Source organism: Protomyctophum parallelum, assembly GCF_964188405.1.
Source record: "Protomyctophum parallelum genome assembly, chromosome: 3".
In the NCBI taxonomy this organism is placed as follows: Eukaryota; Metazoa; Chordata; class Actinopteri; order Myctophiformes; family Myctophidae; genus Protomyctophum; species Protomyctophum parallelum.
The window spans coordinates 36,822,976-36,828,575 of record NC_139698.1 but is presented as its reverse complement, the minus strand read 5'-3'; positions in this window follow the sequence as shown (position 1 = coordinate 36,828,575).

Genomic DNA, 5,600 nt, shown 5'->3' with positions numbered 1-5,600 from the left:
AAACATCTTAGAAACACTATTCATATCTTGAATTAAGTACAATGCTAATTGTATATTGCATATCAGTGTGGAGCAAAAGTGGATACGCTTGTACTAATAACCATAAAGGTCGATAGGAACAGTTATATACCTGTAGCAGCCTCGCCCTCGACAAACAACACCTGAAAACAACAAGTGACATTGTGACAAGTGACATTGGCACCAGCATATACCAGTTTGTACGTGGATGCAACTCTCTCTTTCAGTTTATTTTTCTGCAGGTCTCCCTTTATTTGTCTTTCCACCTGTCTCCTCCATCTTAGTCCAAGCTCTGTCTCTCTGTGTGTCGCTTGAACCATTGACTCACTAAAAGTAAGAAGAGACCATTTTCACCCCCACCCCCCCTCCACTCCACCGCAATGTTTCCATCCACCTCGTCTAGTCAGCATGCACGTGGATATTATAAAGTCATGATGATCCTCTTTCCATATTCACTCACATAATAGAGGCCGCACAGCTGCACTAAGGGGGAGAAGGAGAGAGTGTGTTGTATGCAGTGATTATGCCCCTGAAGATGACGTGGCCCGAGCCAGGCACTTACAATCATTTATTCATATAATGCACCCACTGAAACCCAAATGCACTTCATTGTCTCATTCTTGCATCTTATTTTACCCATAAACCATGAGAATGGGCAGGGTTTCTAATGAAAGAGCCATGTTAATATCAAGGCAGATAAGGCCTGGCATGTGCAGATGGGAGCACAATGTGGAAACTCAATCACAAGTTCCTTCAATCACTCAAAACCAGAACAAGGGAGGGAATGGAGCATTTGAATATTTTCCTCTACCTGGAAGTATTAAAACTATACAATTTTAATATAAATTTAACATGCAGTTGCTTTTTGAGCTTCATTCTCCCCCCCCCCCTTTCCCCCTCTTGCAATTCTGCATAAAAAGCCAGCAGGTAATGTGGGAGTAAGTGTGACACTTATGAGCATGACATGGTTTTTCAACCAGGCACATCTTCAGCCCTCTGCTCTCCATCAGAGCTGCATTAGGACCCAACTCAACGACTCGACCACTCTCTCTCTCTCTCTCTTTAAACTATAATTCATTGTTCATTCTCAGTTCGCGTGTCTTTATCCTACATCAGTACATGAAAGATATAGGCCAAAAAGTAACTTTGATTGCTCAAGTTTTTCGACTTTTATCAACTGGATTGCCTCTTTGTAATGTGCCTTGCGCGAATGAGTAAATCAAACCTTAAATGGATATTTTATTTTCAAACATGTTTCGGGATTGCTCATTTTACTCAGTCTACTCAGGCTTTTGTAAGCACCCCAGACAGTTTTTAAGTTGCTTTATTCAGTATTTAGATATTTGATATAAATGTTATCAGACAAGCCCCCTTCCTATACAGAGTTGTATAGTCTCAAACTCTATTTTAACCCTGATAGATTCATCCAAAACACTCATCCTTGGTTCTGGTGACTTATAGCCCTCCTAATATGTGAGGGGGACAAGTTTTTGTTTTTCGATAATTCATTTCATACAGGTATTCTATTTGTTTTTCTTCCTTTTTTCCCATTTCCCCCCAAAAATCTAAAAGCGTATTAGGAGGGCAGTATGAGTCACCAGGCCCAAGGATGGGTGTTTTCGATGAATCTATCATGGTTAAAATGGAGTTTGAAGTTATAGGTTTGTATAGGAATGGGGCGCGTCTGATAACATTTTATATCAAATATCTAAATCCTGAGTACCTATGTGTAATATTAATATACTTTTAAGTGTTACCTTCAATTTGCTGACTACATTATTTACATTCCATTCAGTTATGCTTTCATACAACCTTTCATCTAAGAAATAATCAAGGGTTGTGTCTTGCAACACAAGTTCATTGACTAGTGTAAGTTCATATTGATTGTGAATAATGAACGTCATGTTTTTCATTAATTTAATACAATGTTAATTCGGCAAAGCAATATGCCCGTTTATCCGTCTGGCTTCTTTAACCAAGCCACTCCGTTAGCACACATCTCTCCATGCACAAAGAAATCTGCATGCCATAGGAATCCATCTGCACTACATTGCATGTCTGCAACTGTCATATTTACAGTACAAATATTGCTTTTGTATGACATGCTGTTATTGCGCAACATTTCACTGTGATGCAAATTACATCACACTTTCCATATTCACCACCCCCTCCCCTTTTCACTGTGCACGCACGCACACAGACGCACACACACAGACACACACACACACGCACACGCACGCACACACACACACACACACACACACACACACACACACACACACACACACACACACACACACACACACACACACACACACACACACACACACACACACACACACACACACACACACACACACACACACACACACACACGCACACACATGCACACACACACACACACACACACCACAGTCCAGTACAACACGGTACAGTCCAATACAGTACAGTACAGTACGGCACGACACAGGACAGTACAGTACCTGGATGAGTGGCCACCTGGACCACTGGCCACCTGGATGGCGTGGTGCTAGAGCAAAACCGGCAGAAGGCCGGTCCAGTTCGAGCTCATATAATCCGGGGGACATATTACATCAGGCTGAGGTTGTGAGCCACTCTGCTACACTACTACTACTAATACTACTACTACTACTACTACAATTTCAAGTATCAACACAAAACACATGCTCTCCTTTAAAAAGAGCTCTGCAACTCTCAGTTAAATAAGTGTTTATGATCAAAGTGTTACAGGAAACAAAGACTAAACAAAAGTGGAAGAAATACATACCCCAGGGTGACTTTTAGCACCTAAATGCAAAATCTGAAATAAGTCTATTGATTTCTGTATTATCGGTTTGTACAGTACACTGTTTATGTACATAGTGTCAAAGTCTGGGTCAGGGTTGCTGAGGAGATCACTAGGGCTCTACAATGTAAAATATCTTCTGTGTCTGCTATTAGCCATATAGCTTTGCCAATGTGTCACATCTGATGGCCTGTTTGCTCCTTCTGTGCCAGGGTCACTTTGAGAAACAAAATAAAGATGAAATCAAAGGCGATATGAATATTATGAAGGGGCACGTAGACGAGGGAAGTCATTCCACCCATCCACGTTCTTTTATTTTCCACTCCGCCGATCACATTTGAATATTTTGAAAGGAGTGCCGATGTTTGGCTTATCATGCATTATTCTGAGCCATTACCTGGGCCTTAACACAGTAATAAAGATGGCTGGAAAGTCTATCTCCCGTTTTCACTGAGATGCACAATAATAATATAATAATAATATTCATACTCCATACACTGCTTGAAAAAGGGTGCGGGGTGTATGGATGTGATGCATTTGTTGTACTTCATATTTCCTTTTAAGATATGCATAGTATAGCAGTCTGAATCTCGTCATGGCTGTATTTTTAAATCAATAACTTTCTGAGGCAATGGAGATGATTACTTTTACCTTCAGCTGATGTGATTGTGACTTGCACTAGTAAACTTTTAGATCTAAAATTACAATATATATAGTGCAGGTTTTCCCTAGTTTACCCTATTTTCAAAATATACTGTATTATTTTCATTAGAGTGTTAAATAGTTTGTAATTTGTGAAGGCATGATAGCTTCAACACTGCTCCTTACAAGCTGCAAAAACATGATTGATTTTTGAACGTACAATATTACATGAAAAAATTTAAAATATATTTGATTCACACTGCCACATGTGTCTGAAATTAATATCTATGCTTTAATGTTTGTAAGAAGTAATTGCTCCGTGCACACGCATATGCACACACATGCATGCACATGGACATACGCATACATGCACAGAGAGAAGAGAGGGGGCAGGGGAGAGAGAGAGAGCGCTAGACTAGGTGTCACGTTATATCTTTATCTTTTAGTTCTTTCATTATGTTGAACCATTCACTAAACATGTTTTTCCCAAGGTGATAAAAGAAAACATTTCTCCATACAGAACCGCACCACAGTAAAACAAGGAAACAAGACAAGACTGGCTGTCTAACTGTCTCACACCAAGGATAGGTTTACAGCGTGCATGTCAGCCAACTTTTGTTCATCGAATGCCAGCCCTCAAAACAATTAAATTATAACATAGCCAGCACACTAATCAATATATGCAACATGCACACTTTTATTGCTTTGATCCAACATAATGTTACCTGTGGATGAATGTCTATTCTAGTCTGTAAGCATACTGGTGTTCAGTGGTTTCTGTAGGTCAGTGGTTTCTGTAGGTCAGTGGTTTCTGTAGGTCAGTGGTTTCTGTAGGTCAGTGGTTTCTGTAGGTCAGTGGTTTCTGTAGGTCAGTGGTTTCTGTAGGTCAGTGGTTTCTGTAGTTCAGTGGTTTCTGTACTGTAGGTCAGTGGTTTCTGTAGGTCAGTGGTTTCTGTAGGTCAGTGGTTTCTGTAGGTCAGTGGTTTCTGTAGGTCAGTGGTTTCTGTAGTTCAGTGGTTTCTGTACTGTAGGTCAGTGGTTTCTGTAGGTCAGTGGTTTCTGTAGGTCAGTGGGTTCTGTAGGTCAGTGGTTTCTGTAGGTCAGTGGTTTCTGTAGTTCAGTGGTTTCTGTACTGTAGGTCAGTGGTTTCTGTAGGTCAGTGGTTTCTGTAGGTCAGTGGTTTCTGTAGGTCAGTGGGTTCTGTAGGTCAGTGGTTTCTGTAGGTCAGTGGTTTCTGTAGGTCAGTGGTTTCTGTAGGTCAGTGGTTCCCGAACTTTTTCATGTCAAGGACCCCCACATTGACACTAATTAGCCCCTAGACCCCCATTTGAAAAGATATGGCAGGGATTCTCAACCCGTTTAATTTCAAGGACCCCCAGTTTGACATGCATCTCCCCATTTAATCGCATTTCTATCTCTGGGACCCCCAATTTATAATTGTAAAATCAATGTTAATTTAACTTAGTGTACAATTTTAGCCGTTTTGGCAGTTCTGTGCTATCGTTGATGCAGTTGGGCAATATGGTAGAGCTCACACTCATTCATCAATAGACCTCTGACCTTTAGATCTCCCAATGAGTAAATTGTTATGATTTGCTCGATCCACCTTTCGTCCATTTTTTAGCCACGTTAAAGAAATCGCATTTCCATACTTGATATCCAGATTTGTGTGTCTCTGTGTACCACATTTGTGATGATTTGATTGGCTGAGCACGGAATCTGATAATATATGATGATAAGAGCGCCCCTTACTTCACACAAGTGTGATTTTTTATTGAGGGGAAATAGCCCCTCCTATGTCCATCTTTTGGTGTGTGTAACCCAAATGTTGTCCTACACAAACATTAAACCATTGACAATGAAGTTTGTACACAAACATTGACGATGAAGGTACAAGGACGCAAATTGTGATTGGCCGGAAAGAGATGATGTATGATGAATGATGTACGATGATAAGAACGCCCCTTACTTTGCACGGTTGTGATTTGTTATTACTTGTCAAATAATTTCACTCATCAATGTTTATACAGCTCATTGTGTATATTTTTTCTTTTTGGGCTTGACCCCTTCTTACAGAAACAATCATACATCTGTGTTGAGAGTTCAGAGAAATACGAGGGTCTCCTGGCCTGCA